The sequence below is a fragment of the Anser cygnoides genome, chromosome 10 (genome assembly GCF_040182565.1).
Source record: "Anser cygnoides isolate HZ-2024a breed goose chromosome 10, Taihu_goose_T2T_genome, whole genome shotgun sequence".
In the NCBI taxonomy this organism is placed as follows: domain Eukaryota; kingdom Metazoa; phylum Chordata; class Aves; order Anseriformes; family Anatidae; genus Anser; species Anser cygnoides.
The window spans coordinates 2,594,218-2,610,800 of record NC_089882.1 but is presented as its reverse complement, the minus strand read 5'-3'; the positions used below and the strand labels follow the sequence as shown (position 1 = coordinate 2,610,800).

Genomic DNA, 16,583 nt, shown 5'->3' with positions numbered 1-16,583 from the left:
GGGAGCGGGGAGCGGCGTGCGGCTCCTCGGGGCCCCACCTCCGGAGGGAGCTTTGCCCGCACGAGGAGCCGAAGGCAGAGTTCGGAACAGGACCGTGCGTCTCCTCTGCCCTCCATCGGGCTCTTCTTTAACTGTAGAAAGGGAATAAATAAATAAATAAATAAATAAATAAATAAAAAGAGAAAGAAGTGTTGGTATTTCCAAATTCCACCCACTGAAATCCACGGGGGAGGGGGGGATGGCCCCGAGATAGCGCAGCCTCTGATCCACCCTTCGTTATCGGCGTGGGAACGCTCTACCTGGGTGGGTGAAAGTGTAAATTCACATCCCCGGCAGTTCTTCCCACGTCCGTGGGCACATGTGCTCACTCCCTCGTCGTGGGGAGGGATGCTCTTAAACCGAGGAGCGCGGCCAGGTAAGACTACAAAGAAAGCTCCGAACGATCCTGCGGCAGGAGCCTCTTAGGGCTGCGCTCTGTGCAACAGACGCCTTGTTTGCTCACAGAGCTTGCAGCCCCGCAGCCGCCCAGGCCGCAGGCAGGTGCCGAGGGGGCACGGGTGGGCTGCAGCGCGCTGCAGTGCGCTGTGGTACCCCGGCCCTTGGCACCCTGGGGATGCTTCCAGCCAAAACAAGGGCAGAGCTGAAAGCCAGGCACATAGCTTTACCCTTAGTGTCCTCGTCTCAATCCTGAGTTTCCACTATGAGCAGAGACCTAGCCGGAGCACCCACGTGTGGAGGAAAGCAGAGGGGAAGCTTGTAGCCTTGCTTTCACCATGCAGCTACAACTGTGTATCATTACAACAGCACAGGTCTCCTTGCAACAGGGGAGCGTAGGGGAGTGTGTCCCCTGCACAGGGTTGAGTACAGAAGCGCCTCACCATCCACAAATAGCTGTCAGCATTTAAAGCAAGGGTAGGAAATCAGACGAGCCCTGGAAAACTGCATTCCCTCCTGTCCCCACGCTGTGCCTTGCCACCCTGCCCGTTCTCGTGATGCTTATTTTCATTTATACAAAACATGTTAGCAAGGCTGATGAGAATTCTGCACGACTTCTGTTCTGGAGAGGAAAATCCTCTGTCGTTGTCTAATCTCATTTCTACACCTGCCAATTTTCCTCACCCCCTTCCTGTCCTCCTTGCTCTCTTCAGAGCACTAATTAATACGCAACTGCTTTGGCCACGCCATGTCCACCGAAAATGTGCATTGAATTAAATGTTGTGCTTTTGTGCTATCTAACTCATTGTCTCTGGTAATCATATCCTTAATTAGTAGAGTTATTAGCTGTTTCTGAATGTGGGACTCCCAGTTGTTGGATCTTTTTTTTAAACTACAAGATAGCAATATTTAAATGTGATCGTGTCTTTAATTGCATAGAAATAAACCCCCATGATCCCAAACCCTTAATCTGCCTATTTTAGGATTTCTTATGGCTGCTTATCCTGATAGTAGAGCATCTTCCATGTGGAATCAGCCTTTTAAGGCATATCAAATTAGGTTCCAGATTACAGTCAGTTAAAAATAAAAAAAAAAAAATATATAGGCCAAAGAGCATAGAAAAATGTTTGACTTACCCAAAGGTATTCAGTAGTTGCTTTGTAAGAAAAAAAAAATCCCCCAGGAGCTCTGACTCCCATTTCCTATGGTGAGCAGTTAGCTACACTGATACAATTAAAGCCAAAATATTTGTGGTATTGAAGGATTGTTTGACAAAGATTTTATTGTTGTTGTTAGGAAACAATCCTCTGGTAAGATGCTTTGAGGGGAATATTTTCCAGAAATGATTTCCCACCCCTATTATCTGGGCTGTTAGAAGCTCTAGTGAGTATTTCAGGGTAATGCTCCTAATGGAGTAGTAGAGGTTTTTAAATCTCTCATACACAGATCTCACCGTTATTTTTTTGTTCAGGAAGAAAAAAGGAAAGGTCAAAATTAAACCACATGCCTCCTGCAATAGGCATTCACCCCCCTGCCAAAATCCCTTCCTGTGTGACTCCTGTGCAGGTTTAAAGACAACAGCTTTTCAGATATCTCTGTGGGGGAGAGGGACTGTGTGCATAAGAACTCAAAAACACTTTAATTATTAATAAATATTTACACGAGAACAGTTTCCCTTTAGGGGAAACATGAGTTACTCATGCAATTACTCAGGTTATATTGACTCAACACTGTCAAAAAAAAAAAGGGACCTAATCACTTTAATACAGGGGGCATAAACATCTATTTATTTAGTGGGGTTTGTGTGCAAGGTAACCATAAAGTGCCCTGTGGATTTGGGAAGAAAACTCACCCTTGCACATGGGAGATGGTGGGGTTTGACTCAGCAGACGTGCTCGCGGGGCTACCTCTCCCTCTGTGCGGGCACCCCGTGGGTACCGCAGGTGCTTGGGGCTGGGCTGCACAGGAGGGCAGAGGCGTGCGGGGCTGCGTGGAGCAGCCACGGTCCTGCTGTGGGTACAAGCCGCGGACCGCACGCCCCCACAGGGTGGGCTCCTCACGTCCTGGCAGAGGAAAGGCAACGCTCGGCCTCGGTCACACAGGAGCTGCCGCTGGGCAGTCGCCCGCCCGCACCAGGTCACATCGGAATATACCGCTGCTCCGGGCCAGACAGCCAGGTCTCATTTTTGTCTATCTCCTTCACACCTTGCCTCTAAGTGGGATCTTTGGTTCATTTTCTATAAGATTGCAGGGCAGGCTAGTGGGAGACCATGGGGTAGATTCACATTCACCAGCACTTGTTTTGAATCCATTTGGCCGCTTTCTTTCCCTCTCAAATACATAACGATGCAAAATGGCCGATGGATAGCTGTACCGGACCAGAGCAGGGGTCCAGCTCACGCACTGTCCTCATCCTGAGAGAGGCTGCTGGTGGCTCTCTGAGGAAAGGGTTCCAGAGGCAGGACGGAGGATGCCAGGAGGTCTGCAGGTGCTGAGGAAGTGCAAGGGGAACTAAGGGTGAGCAGAGATGCGCTCAGACACAGAGAAATCATTACCTGCACAAGAACTGCTCCTGATCACCACACTTATCTGATGCTGTCCAGTCCTGCCTGCCACCCTGCTTTGTCCAGTTAGTTGTTAGTGCCTAGTGTCATCAGGCTGGATGCATCAGCAAAGTGCTCAAAAACACACTTCAGGGCACTCAGAAATAACAGACGGCTTGGAAATAGACTGATTAGCAATTCTCAGTATATTTTTGGATGAGCGTGGACTGAGTCCCTATTTTATTGTTACTAATCTGTATTGTGAGCACAGCTCATGGAGAAGGAGGCCAGACTGTCATTGCTGTTATTACTAATGATTTAGCACACTGGGATTCTGCTAGGTGCTTAGCAGAAAGATTAAGGCAAGGTCCCTTCCCAAACGTCCTTTAATCTAAGCATGAGCTGTGGTGTGGGCTCAGGCTTCACTGCAAATGGCTGCTGCAGGAATTGCACTGGCAGGCTCCACTGCCACCGTGTTGCTGGCCTCCAGCCCTGGTCTGAGCAAGGGTGAGAAGGATTTATGGGGACATGTGGCGCTTTCTGAGAAGAATCATGCTTTTTTCCCCCCTCAAATCTCTTTGTTTTCGAAGATGAACCTTTCCCAGCGTAATATAGAGCAGAGTGTGTAATGCAGTCATAACCTTGTCTGCAGCGTGCAGCCGGCTGACGTGCTCACCGTGAGGGATTCGCCTCCAGAGAGGAGCTGTGCAGACAGAGGTTGCGAGCATGAAAAGGTCTCCTTCTGGGTTAATGATGGATTCAGTGCTGGTGAAAGTTCGCACACACACAATAATGGCAGGATTTTCCAGACAAGGAGGTTTATCACCAGGCAATGAAAAATGTATGTTTTGTAGGCTGTGCTGGGATTTGACACCAGTGTTGAGGGTGGAAAAGAGTTTTGGTTTTACAGGCTGGGCCCTCAGCTGGGAAGCAGCAGCAGCAGGCTCCCCACCTGCCCACAGGGCCGCTTTGTGGCCTGCTGCTTTTTGGTTTTCTCTCTAGAGGTTAAGAAAGTGCTCAGCGCTCACTGCCCCCCAGAGCCCATCGGGGCTGGAAGCACAGCCAGTAAGCTCAAACATGTCTCCAGCTCTGCTCTGCAAGAAACTGAGCATGTACCGGGGCCAGCGGCAGTGCGGGGGGGGCAGGGAGCAGCCCCCGGTGCTGCTTGGGCAGCGGCGTGCCCGGAGCGGGGGGCCCAGCCCGCTCAAGGACCGGTGCTGCCGCCGGAGCCACGGCAGCGCCCGACGCAGGGACGGCCGCGTCCCGTCCATGTCAGGCCCCAGCTCTGGTCCCGCTACTTCTGACTGAATTCCAGCAGCGTGGGATGCAGCATTTGGCTCCCAGCAAAGGAAGCGAACGCAACATAAAGCAGAGCATCCCCTCGTGGGATTCGCAGCGGGGGCCGGGCTGATTGTTCAAAACAAAGCATGGCCGCCTTGGAAGCGAGCCTGATTCTTACCCCAGGATTCGCACACGAAGCCCCTAGCTGACCCGAGCGGCAAGGCCCTGCAACGGCAGCCAGCGGGGCTGATCCCACCAGCTTTGTTCAATGTCCCCCGCCAAAGCCCGGAGGAAGTTTTTCCTTATGAAGTCAGGCAGGATCGTGCCACACTCTTTGCAATATGCTAACTTTCCAGTGAGCAGTTGCTCAATACGTGCTTAAGTAGACAGGCCACTACTACCCGTTAACCAAAACAAATGGGAAAGGAGGAAAGCTTACAGCACAACAATTGCTTTCAATTAGAGGAAATATCTATTGCCAAAATATGTCAGCGGGATTTGACAGACTACATTTTTAACTGTGTACTACTGAAGGGCCGGCTGCACTAAAATGCAGCTTAAACTAAACAAGGATTTAAACCCTTCCCTTCTTTCTCACAGAATAATCACCAGGCTGTAAATATATTATTACGGTCCACACCACCCTTGTTAATTCAGAGCGATTTGACTTACCTCAGTAGTTTTGACACTATTCTCTCCCATGTTTGCAGGACTTGTTGAGGCTTCGGCACTGATGTTCATTATGTGCTTTTAAGTGAAAGGGTTGAAATGTGGTTAACTTTATAATTACTGTTTGCTTTGCACACCTTAATACAAACCTAAGCATTTTGATTAAAACCTCACAAGCTGAGTCAACTCTCTATTTGGCATGCCCGGCTCTAAGCACTCTGCTGCACAGAGCAAACCCCCAAAAGCAGCTCCAGGAACATCCTCAGCCTAGCAGGCCCTGCCACCGGCAAACCTGTATGCGTCCCTGGTGGCATCCCAGCCCTGCAACAGGGCCTGTGCTGGTGCCAGCCCAGCGGCCACAGCCACCACCTGCCCTGAACCCAGCCCAGCAGACACCGCTGGACCCAGGGCCCGTGCAAATTCTTGGGCTCCTGCCAAGGTCAGCTCTAGCTTCAAGTCACTTGTCAATGCGTTAGGTCTAGGTCAGGCATCCAGCCCTTGCCAAGCCCAGCCCAGCACATGGTCCCATAGCTTCTGTATCCAGCTGTAACGCTGACTCACAGTCTCTGCTAGCCCAGTCCCCAGCTGGTGTTAACCCCAGCCTCCCCATCTCAGCCAGTCCCAGCCATGGCCCTTGTTAAGATAGCCCTTGACAGCATCATCTCAAGGGCTTATCCTGGCAGTAATTATCATTCATAGCAATAAACTGAGCGTATCAGCATCTCTAACCCTAACCCTGCCGGGGGCCTCACGGCGTTACAGTCCCATCCTCCAGCACCCTGACCTCTACCCCAGCGCCATCCCACCCTGAATTCCAGCCAAGGGCCCCCCACCAGCCAACCCGCCTGCTGCCAGACCCATACCCTACCCTGCATCCCCACCTGGACACAAATTCTGCCCGGAACATGCCTGTGCCACTTCTAATAAGGGCAAGGTAGTACCTGGCTGTTACAAGAAGGTCCTCCTCAACCTCGTTGTTCTCCGCATGGGACGATCAGGTCCTGCAGTTCTTGCACTGTGCCCTGGCATTTGAATAGAGATACAGGGTCAGCCTCTTGCAGTATCTTACCAGTAATTAGTAGGTGTCAGTTACAAACATACTCATCCACTACTTTTTACTAGGGAACCTAAAATACTTTCATACCTATATCTTACAATGGCCTGCTATCTGCGATTTCTAGATAAATCTTTGATGTGCGGAGTCCAACAGCATATGTTTTACATTGCCTCTAATAGCTGTCTTTCAGTATAATGTCGCTTGTGGGGTGTCGTCTGGTATTGTATATTTTTGGACATATTGTAAACAGTGTGATTTCGTTCTTGACATTTCCTTAGTGACCTCAACAGTCTTAGAGGTTTACACATTTCTTATGTGCAGTCAACACATCCATTAATCTTAAAGATAAGCCAAAATTTAAGTCTCTCACACACATGTATATACACATATATACCTAAAAAAAACACATAAGCACATACACATTTAAAATGTCAGCAAGTCCTATGTTGGATTGGTTGTAGCATTTTAGATTTTGTAGCGGAAGAGCACTAGCAAGGAGAGCTAGCAGACAGGTTAGGCTGCAAATAGGCTATGTAGAATAAGCATGCCTGCATGCATGTGAGTGTATTTGCGCCTGAACTCACCACAAAATCAATATTGTAAAAAAAACAAAGTTTAAAAACTGCATACTAATGGAAACATTCATGTGACTCTTTAAACTAGTGAAAAGAGCTTTTTCTTTGGATTATGTGGATAGCCTGGTAGAATGACACCCATTGCTCTACACTCACAAGCAGTTGTGACCCTGAAACTGAGCAGCAAGAGTGGTAAAGCAAAAAGAAGGGGCAACCTGCTGGTACAGCTGGGGAAAGTGAAAAAGAAGAGACAAACAAACAGCCTAAATAATTAAAATGACCTTTCAAAACTCACTGTTTTAAAACATAAACACCATAAAGACTGGGGTACTTCTGACCCCTGACTATCAGCCGTTCCATCTTCCTAAGCAGTGGTCTTTTTGCTATTTTCACATCCACATCTCATTGTACATAGGCATACAATGTATTTCAGGGGTTGTGGATGTCACAGGAGAACTCCCCCTTCTAGGGGGGTCTTCTACCCCTAGCAGGACAGAACGAGTCATACAAACAACGTCGCCCTACCCAAGCTTAACACAAGTGACGTGTTATAACAGAGAGCAGAGCAACCGCTTCATTGAACTGGGGCCACCCTGTCCCTGGAAAGGCTAGGAAAATGGCACCAGCCCTGTGCTTCACCGTGTTCATCTGGAGACAGCAAAAAGAAGCTTTAATACTAACGAGGGCTAACAAGCTGCAGGTGCTGGCTCAGTGCTGAAGGTGGCAGTCTGGGGGTGGGTGGCAGTAGGGTTTCTTCTCCAGGATTGGCACAAACCCGTTTTACTGATGTTGTCAGGCCAGGTTCGGGCTCTGGCAGCTTCTGGGTCCTCGTGGAGCCAAAGCCGCGGACCCGCAGCTCCTGCCGCCTGCCTTGCGGCACCGACCCGAGGCAGGACCCCAGCCCTGAGCCTCAGCCAGCAGGGGAGGTGACCCCGGGTCTGCCGGGGTTATGGCAGGAAAACGTGTTTTGCTAGATGACTCAGGGGACCTATCACAAAATACTGGGCTTTTCCCCTCCCTGTCTGTCAGGCTCCTTCAGGCCAGGCAGCTACAAACCCCAAATTTTCTCCTACCCCAAGAGCTGCTGGTGTGCAAGAATTAGCCGATGGATTTGGGCCAGTTCCCAGAGGAGCGACATGAGCAGCACTAAACCCACTACAGCTGGCACACATTAGGCTCTTGCCTGCAGCCCGTGCAGAGGTGCCCAGGACAGAGCAAGCCACCGAGGTTTCCGTAACCTGGAATCTGACCTCGTAATCTCCTTATCTCCCTCCCGGTGCTTTCTGTCCTCTCACACAGAGAACAGCTTGTCATACAGGGGCAGATTCTTTTAACCTCCTTAATGGTACTCTTCACCTTCAGGGTCCTCTCATGCACAGGGTTTATCTTCTGATCGACATTATTCTTCTAAGTGATGTCTATTTAAACCCATGTTTAAAAAGAAAACAGCAAAACTTACTTCTGGTTTCAATCAAAGCCATCAATCAATTGCCCTGTTCATTTCAGCCTTGTTGAGCAGTGTTTAGCCTCCTCTGAGCAACGCTTACAAAAGTAGGAGTCTGGGGACCAGTCCCTGAGCTCCTGCGCACGCTGAGGTTTCCTATCCCACAAGCAGTCCTGTTTCCATCGAGCCGTTTGCTAAGCCGTTCGATAATCACGGCTAGCAGGGACGACAGAGCACGGCCCACAGCAAACAAAAGTTTTGTTTAAGGTCATTCCTGGGACTGCAGAAAGGAAGTGCATGTTGTTCCCAGCAGATCCAGTGTTTCCAGGGCTTTCACTTAACCCATCTGTGGCACCAGTCCCTGCTCAGCAAAATTATACTGCACTCCTCTCCCTCTTGCATGAAACCTGCAGAGTAAGCGCAGCAGCAAGAGTGGCAGATCTGGCCTGCTGGCTGTTCTGATGCAGAAGGTTGAATAAATATTAGTGGTTAAACTAGTAATTAACTCGCTGGTTGAAATATCCAACAGAACCCATGTTTTTCTCCCAGTTGATGCAAATGAGAGTTGATTGTAAACAACTCATGCCTAAATTATACCTTAGAGAATCTGAGTAACACAGTTGGCCTTGCCTGAATTATTTCAGTGAAAACAAGGCAGACAAATGAGCGTAATTGCCCAACTTCTTTCATTTGCTAGCTTTTGCCTTGCTTAGAAACTCCTCCGGCTGGACATTCATGCCAGGTTTTGAATGTAAATGTACCTCTTGCCTCCAGATTGGCACTATTAGCAAACCTGTTTTTCTTTCCTTCTTTCTACACAGAAAGCTGGGGGAAGGGGAAGTCAAAAGAGACAAGAGACTGTCTGTGGCCCCTGTGCCAAAGGAACATCACACTCCAGCTCCCAGACAATCATTAAAGGAACCAGTGGCCAATACTTTTGTTCCTGTGCTAGGGTCTCATACTTAATTAGCTTCAGATCTAATAGCTCTGATCCTAAACAATAGATGGGGAAAGAGAGCAAGAGAAGCTGTATCGGTTCACTTATGCCTTTTCACTTGTTGCACAAAACTTTGCATCTGTTTTGCACGGGGACCTAATCACAACAACTGGCTAGAGCTCCTTGCTCCCAAATCAGACAAAAAAAGCCAAGGTCTGCTTGCTACAAGTGGGCCAGCTCTTCCCTCTGCTCATGTGCTCAACCTCTGTGGACTCAGACAGCAGAGGGAGGCATCCCTGGAAGCTACTGCAGCATGAACAGACTTAGGAAACGCCAGGTAGCCAGGGAAGCTGTCCTGGAGCAGCCCCAGGCCTGCGTAATGCCCAGCAGAGGTGCCAGACAGACTCCGGGCACGTTGCCCACTGGCCACACAGCTGGCTTCAGCTTGGGGTATGCAGCTGGGTGCCCAGGTGTGCTCTGCTGTTGTGGGGTCTGACACCCTCATCCAGAGGGACTGTGATACTCTGCAGTCATCACACGCACGGATGCTGAATTTTAGCCTCTCCTTTCATGCTGCCAACAGGTGGGCTCTGCTTGCAGCGCAGGAACAGAAATGCAAAAGCATCAAATGCCTTTACAGCAGCTTCAGCAGCTCATCGTCACATATGTTGTTTACCAGGATTGCAGTACGGCTGCTGTGGGGAGCTGCTCCTTGCGAGGCCAGATTCCTAATTTTTTGGGAAGAGCCGTGGAGTTGTACTGGCTGCTCAGGACAAGCAGAGGATGGTTTTCAATAGCATATTAATCAGCCCTGACACTAGCAAATGCCAAGAGAGCCACAAAACAGCCAGATCACAAGGTGGCCATACAGATCCCTGGCTCTGTACGTATCAGGAAAAAAAAGGGAACACGTTGAGAGCATTAGAAAAAGGGGTTTGTGCACTCATTGCCGCTCTCTTAGGGAGCAAAGTCTTGTTTGCAAGCTATCTACTGATGCAAATATACTTGAGGAAAGTATTTTTGTTTTATTAGGGATAATTAAGACCTTAAAGTTTGACACATGATCATTTATCTCTCTGATTTGGGAAAGGAAGAAGAGACTTCATTTTGAGCAGCACACTGTAAGACCTCTTCCCCTCAAAAAAAAATCCATGTCTCCTTATCTCTTTTTTCCCCCCCTTTGCTGCACATTCACTGACTAATGAATTCTCACCAGCTGTAACATTCATCTTCACACTTAAGTCAACCTTGTAAAAAGTCTACTTGTCCATAGTGAGTAATTCTTTTGATGGGTGAGTAATTTGTCTCTGTGGAAGGGCTTATGTTTGGTTTATGTTTTTGCTGCTTGGGATAATGTGCAGTGGGAGTCTGGCTATTTTGCATAATTGTATACTTTAACTAAGTGCCAAGGGAACTCAGTCAGGGGTGGGTAGTTTCATTTTTGTTATTAATGACAACTGAATAAATAAATACAAAATAAAACAATCAAATTTGACTTTTTGTTGTCTTCCCTCTCTCCCCACCCCCCAACCATCCCAGTAAAGGATGCAGTAGACAATACGACGGCTGGGAAACTTCCATGGCAATTTTTCAGGTGCTTCCTAAAATGTCTTCCATTAAGCATCCCTAGAGGTCCAGTATTTGCGTGATTATCAGAAGGAAGGCATCTGGTTGTTCTTTTGTTGTTGTTTAGTAGGATTTTTTCTTTCCTGTCTTCTTCCTTTTTCTGTTTCCTTCATCTAATGGCTTCTTAAGACTCAGCAACCCACATTTTTCTTTACAGAACACAAGAAATAACATCCCTCATTTTCACACTTCAGAGAAGAGACAAAAGAGACCTTTTGGCAAAATGTCAGGTTGTGTGACTGATAACACCCCCAATCATTTCAGACTGTGACTTGTGGCTATGTTAGACTCAGATGTGAAAACAAAACACATACATTTTATGTTGGCCACTTCACTTCATTCCATTAAATTAGGACTAGTCATTAGCTGGTGAAGATGGAGAAACATTTCCATCAAGAACCAGGGTAGGGGGATTGTGTCTGACATCCCCTCTCCTCCCTCCCCCAACCTTCCAGCATTTTCTCTCTAGAGACATTGGTGTGAAACCAGCTCACATGACAAATTAAAGTGATTCATAACCCAGCTGCAGTCTTTGTTGACAAGCCCCATCACAAAGCAATCATGCAGATTTCATGCATCCAGAGCGTGCCAGGGAAGAAGCCTGGTTAGCAGCATAGATGGTACATTCAGAAGAGGTCTGATACAACTTCACTGAATTCATCTAGTGCACGTGAAGGCCAAATGGCTGTCACTTGACAGCAGTTAATAACATCTTTAAAAGGGATATTTTCTACACTAAATTAAATTTCCAAAACATTACCATACATCTTCAGCCCTATCTTTTTGTCTAGATTTTTGGCTCTATCAGTCTTTAGATGCACAAACAGGGATTATACAGATAAGCCCACGGCATAGTTCATTCTGGCATAGGCTTATCAATCACCGTTAATTAACTTAGTGGATCCATAAACTAGACAATTCAGCAGCAATTCTCTTTTCACCACCAAGTTACAAAAAGCTTAGTGACTGTTTTTAGCACGCATCCTCTACAGGCATCACAGAGAAATGCTGCACTCAGCCCTATTTCAGTCAGCACACGCATGCACCATGTTCTGCTTTTCCCACTTTATGCCATGTCATTTTCCTCCTTCAGGAGTGCTGGACTCCACCACAGGTTGCATTCATCTACTTACAAGCTTAAAAATACTCTGCTTACAAGCTCACAAACAGAAAACCAAACAGACACACCATTCCCTGCAACGCCCAGCCACTGCAGTCACAGGCACCCGCCTAAACACATCGGCCAGCCAAGGGCCATGCCAGCCGAGCTCCTGTGCAACCCATGGTGACTGGTGGCACTCCGGGAGCCCCCAGGCAGGCAGGCTGGGAGTGCTGCCCCAGCATTTACCAACCTCTGCTCCCCAGGACATGGGAGGCACACACGGCAAGCACTACTGCAATTATGATGCTCAAAGGCCCCCCCAGAAAGAGGTGGTGTCCTAGTAGCCTCTTGCATGCCTCACCTCACCCACCTGAAGCTCCACGGGATGCCCCCAGCACAGCCCTGGCCTCCACACACTGCAAGGAACCACGCACAGCTCTCAGCATGGCTGTGCTTCAGAGCTGGGTGCAAGCAACTTCTCTTGATCTTGCTGACGATGCTCCTCGGGGCTGAGAGCCCCAGCTGTTTGATTCTGGATCTGTGCACACAGCCACCAGCAATTCACTCAGCAGCTGCAGAACAGACCTGGGTGCCGCAGACACAGCCCCTCCATACTGAGCAAGGACAAGCTCCAGCAGAGCCCCCCTCCGCTGCCTTTAAGCCCTGAGCTCAAACGAGCTCCTGGCCCCTGGGGCTCCAGGTGGGGTTGATCAGGGCCGTTAGGGGCTGTTGGTGCTGGGCACCAGACCCGTGCCCAGGATGAGAGCCGAGTTCCAGCAGCTCCCTTGTCCCATCCAACGGCGCTGATGGAGCGGGGTTACCGCCCGAGAAGTGATGCAGATGAACGGACGCCTCTGCAGCCTCCAACCTGACCGGCTTGTGATGGTGCCCTGATCAATGTCTGAGCTCACACCAACACCCCCCAGCTCTGCAGTGCTGTGCTCATGCCTAAGGTCTGGGCTCATCCCCAGTGCACATTTGGAGCTGGGTGCTTGTGAGACAAGGATGCTCCAGTGCAAGGGACAGCCTGGCTGTGATCGTCCCCCCTGCCTCAGAAAGCACCAGTCTTCCCTTCTCTCCCTCTCCCCCAGAATGAGGCAAGTCCAGCTCAGCAGGGCCCAGCCCCTGGTGTTTATGCCCTGGCCAGCGCCAGCTTCGCCCCTGGCCGAGGGCTGCCGCACCCCTCCTCTGGGAGCAGCCCCACAGGTGGGAGCCAAGGCCCTGCAACGTGCTCGCTGCTGGGACGATGCACTGGGACACTGGTGCTCCTCCTCAGGCGACGAGAGGGGCTAAAAACGGGACTATCCTGTGTGGGCTGCAGCACCTGTGTTGCACTGAATGGGTAGTGGTGACTTGGTGCAGACCCTGGAGGAAGAAAGATTTTCACCACTGCCTCTGTTCCCTGCAGGACACGGCACAGAGGGAGAAAAGCAGCAGCAAAAATGCAGAGGAGGAATATGAATGATTTCAAAATAATGACCCAGGCTGATTTTGACTCCGGAGTAGATGAAGGGAACTGAGCTGGGATCCGCTCCCATCAGATGGAAGCAAATTGGACTATTTCCCGGACAGATTGGCCCCAGCTGGGAAAGATAGAAAGAGCACAAGGAAGGAAGATGGTTCAAGTAGGAGAACAGCAGCTCCAAGATACTGGCCGTTTTCAAGAAAGCCAGATTAGATATATTATCAAATCAACAGCATTAGACATAGCTGGCAGTATCGGAGGAGCCAAGAGACAGAGCTTGTCAAAGCTGATAGTAAATCAAGGTGGAAAAGCACCAGGCTTCATCTGACTTTTCCTGAGCGTGACAAGAACCGCCCCTGCCCCAGCTCGCAGGGCAGAGGGGACGCGCCCAGGGCCGGCCCTGCAGCGCCTCGGGCACCGGGCACCGGGCACCGGGCACCTGCGGCCGCGCCACGGGACGGCTCCGGGCCGCGGGAGGCTCCGAGCCCCCACGTCGGGAGCCCCGCGCCCCGCACCACGGGACCCCGACCCCGTCCCCGTCCGGCCCAGCCGCCGGCCGAGGGCGCCAGGAGCCTGGTCCGCAGAGCCGCAGCCGGCAGCCCGGTGTACGCGGCTCCGGCTCCCTCTACCTGGCTGGAGGAGGGCTGCTCTTTCCAGGCTGCTTGGCAGGATGCCCTGAGGATTAATTAATGCATCCTGAGCCAGAGCTCTGAGCACGTTAGAGGCTTCACTGGTGAATAAATAAATAAATAAATAAATAAATAAATAAAATCAACCCTGCCCAGATCTTCCTACTTTGAAAGGGCAGGGATGGATGACCTACATGTTGTGACAATGACCTGCATTGTCCAAAATTCTGAACGTTTCCAGATGCTCCAGACAAAAATCAAACATTCCAGGCAAGCGCACATGAGCTGAAAGCCAACAATAAAAAGGAAACAAACAAACACAGCGCTGATTCATGTGGGCTTGCTCCTAAGCAGCCGGGGGGGGCAGGGGACAGGGCTTGCAGGAGCACAGGTATATCCTGAACCTTAGCAGCTGTGTGTGACCCAGGGAGTTACTCAGCATGTTCCTGCTGAAGGAGACAAATCAAAGCACGCCTGTGGCTGCTCACAGTGGAACCTCCTTCAGCACTGGCCGAAGATAGATCAGCAATGGGAAAGGAAGTGAGTCAGAGCTGGAGTGTGCTGATGGAGAAGCGAAAAGAGCACCTTTAAAAGCTGTGCTCTGGCTTTGGACCACAGAGATGGACACAAATGGCAGAAATGGGAAGTGTGGCAAGAAAAAGACTCTTGGCTCTGCTCTGCCCCTGCTCCCTGCTCAAGACCCATCCCCACAGGGTAAAACCCCTGGCTGGGGTCCAGTGCCTGATCCCAGCCTCCCAGAGCAAAACCGTGTCTGCTCAGTGGGACCTACAGTGCTGCCGTGGGCCAGGAGGGAGCCCTGGGGTTCTCCAGGAGGGGGATCACGGCTCTTGTGGTCTCTGCACTGTGCACTTGGAGGGACATGTCTGGTGTCAGTGGCAAGGAGAGTGCCAGCTAGGTCCGTGAGCTGTGATACGTCTGTCTGGCCACCCAGTGCAGCTCGGGGGGCCTCAGCAGGGTTGCCTGCTCACCAGCTTTGCACAGGCAGCCTGGAGGGACCTCATCCTGCCTGGCCCTGGTCCTGTGGGGGGAGATGTCTCGGCAGGGGGACCAAAGTGTGAAACACACTGGTCTGGCCAGGGCACCTGCATGGTTACAGCTGTCTCTGGGGCTGTGCCACCTCTGGCTACCCCGTCTCTTGGGGCAGGGGCAGCCATTTCTGACCTGCCGTGCTCTGCCATCGCCCCACCTAAAAAAGCTGGGGCTGGCAGCTATACCATGCACACCCTCATAGGAACATCTTAAAAATAGAAGCAGTGGAGCACGTGCCAGCTTTGCCAGGTGCCACAGCCTCAGTAAATGCAGCATGGGGCTTGATCCAAGCCAGCCCGGAGGGGCATGGGCTCAACCGGGTGCCATCCCAGGGGCTGCCTGCACGCGAGGGGTCCTACAGCACCGCTGCACCAAGTCGGGCAACGCTGCTGCTCCAGCACCCAGCCACAGGCACCAGGCTTGGGGCTGGAGGCCAGCGCCAGGGCAGGTCCCTGGGTGGCCAGCACCCGCAGCAGGCAGTGGCCAGCCCAGTGTCAGCAGTGCAGGCGTCCAGGGGCAGAGGAAGCGAGCTGAACATAAATAAAAACCTTCTTCTAATTCAGATAGTAGCAATCCAGCTGTACTTCACTGCCATCAGCATTCCTGATTGGTGCTGTCTGTGTGCAAAACACGTTTAGGTTAGCCGAACAAGAGCTGTTATCGCTACCTACAAATTGTGCCTTGCCTGTGTTTCCATACCAATTGTGGAGACTGGGCAAGTTCACCTTTCCCTCTCTTTTTGGTACATTTTGTGCTTATCAGTCAGCGTGGTGGAAAGGAAAAGCCGGCTCTCCCTGTGCAGCAGGTCGCCACACCAGCTGGCCGCCCTGTGAGCACCCCCCTTGGCGGTGCCATGGGAGACCCGGCCGTGCCTGTACCCAGCCCAGTCCCGAGCCACGGGCCCAGAGGCACCGAGTCTCGGCCTTAGGCCTCTGCTCACAGGCAGGAGCTGGGTGACGGCCGTAGGGCTGGGCTGTCCCCGCAGGGCCTCACGTAGGGAGCTGGGTCACTCAGAGTGCAGACAGGACATCCCCGTTCGCTCAGTTCCTGAGTTAGTGAAATGCTGTGAGGGGCTCCACGGCAGCTCCTGTGACCTCTTGATGTGCCAGAACAAGTCAAAAGGGAGGGGAGGGCGGAGCCCCAGATTTCCAGATCTGCTTTTGCTGACAGGGAGAGCGGGCGACCTTTCCGCAGCCCCGTTACAGGTGTATCGCTGCCAGCACCCTGCCCGGGACAGCTGTATAGCCTTACAGCCCGCAGCCACGGGGCAGACCTCACTGCCGCACACCGCAGGGTCCCACCTTCGCTCTGTGCCGCGTCCGTCCCCCCCCCCCCGAATTACCGGCACTGTTAGCGCTTGGCGAGAGGCGCTGGCTGTAAGCAGAGCCTGGGGCGAGGCCCGCGGCATTTTGCTGCAAAGAGCACCTCGAGGCGGCCGCTCCCTGCCGGCCCCGCTGCCGCCGCGATCCCTCCCCCCGCGGCACCGGGAGACGGGGACTTGTCAGCGCGCCCACGGCCCCTGCGCTCTCTGTCCTGCCCCCAGAGAACCTCCACGTCTCGTGGCTTTTCTCTCTCGTTTTTATTTATTTATTTTTAATTAGGAGCGCGTCCCGCACCGCAGACGAGGTGCGTTTGTGCGCGGCCAGCGGCTGGGCCGGGGCCGAGGCAGGTCCCGCGGCCCCCGTGCGGATCCGAGGCGCGGCAGCGGCGGGAGGCGGCGCCGTTCCCGGGCCGGGCCCCGCGGCTTCCCCGCGGCCTCCCTCGGCCGCC

At 51.6% G+C, this 16,583-nt stretch overlaps 1 long non-coding RNA gene across 1 annotated transcript; it reads right to left on the bottom strand.

Moving 5' to 3' along the window:
- Positions 1 to 411: 411 nt before the first annotated feature.
- Positions 412 to 12,859, bottom strand: LOC106036696 (uncharacterized). Its single transcript, XR_001207583.3, has 4 exons — positions 12,040 to 12,859; positions 5,870 to 5,950; positions 4,932 to 5,006; positions 412 to 2,926 (listed from the first exon to the last, which is right to left on the bottom strand). It is a non-coding gene; the product is annotated as an uncharacterized lncRNA (long non-coding RNA).
- Between the last annotated feature and the right edge of the window lie 3,724 nt (positions 12,860 to 16,583).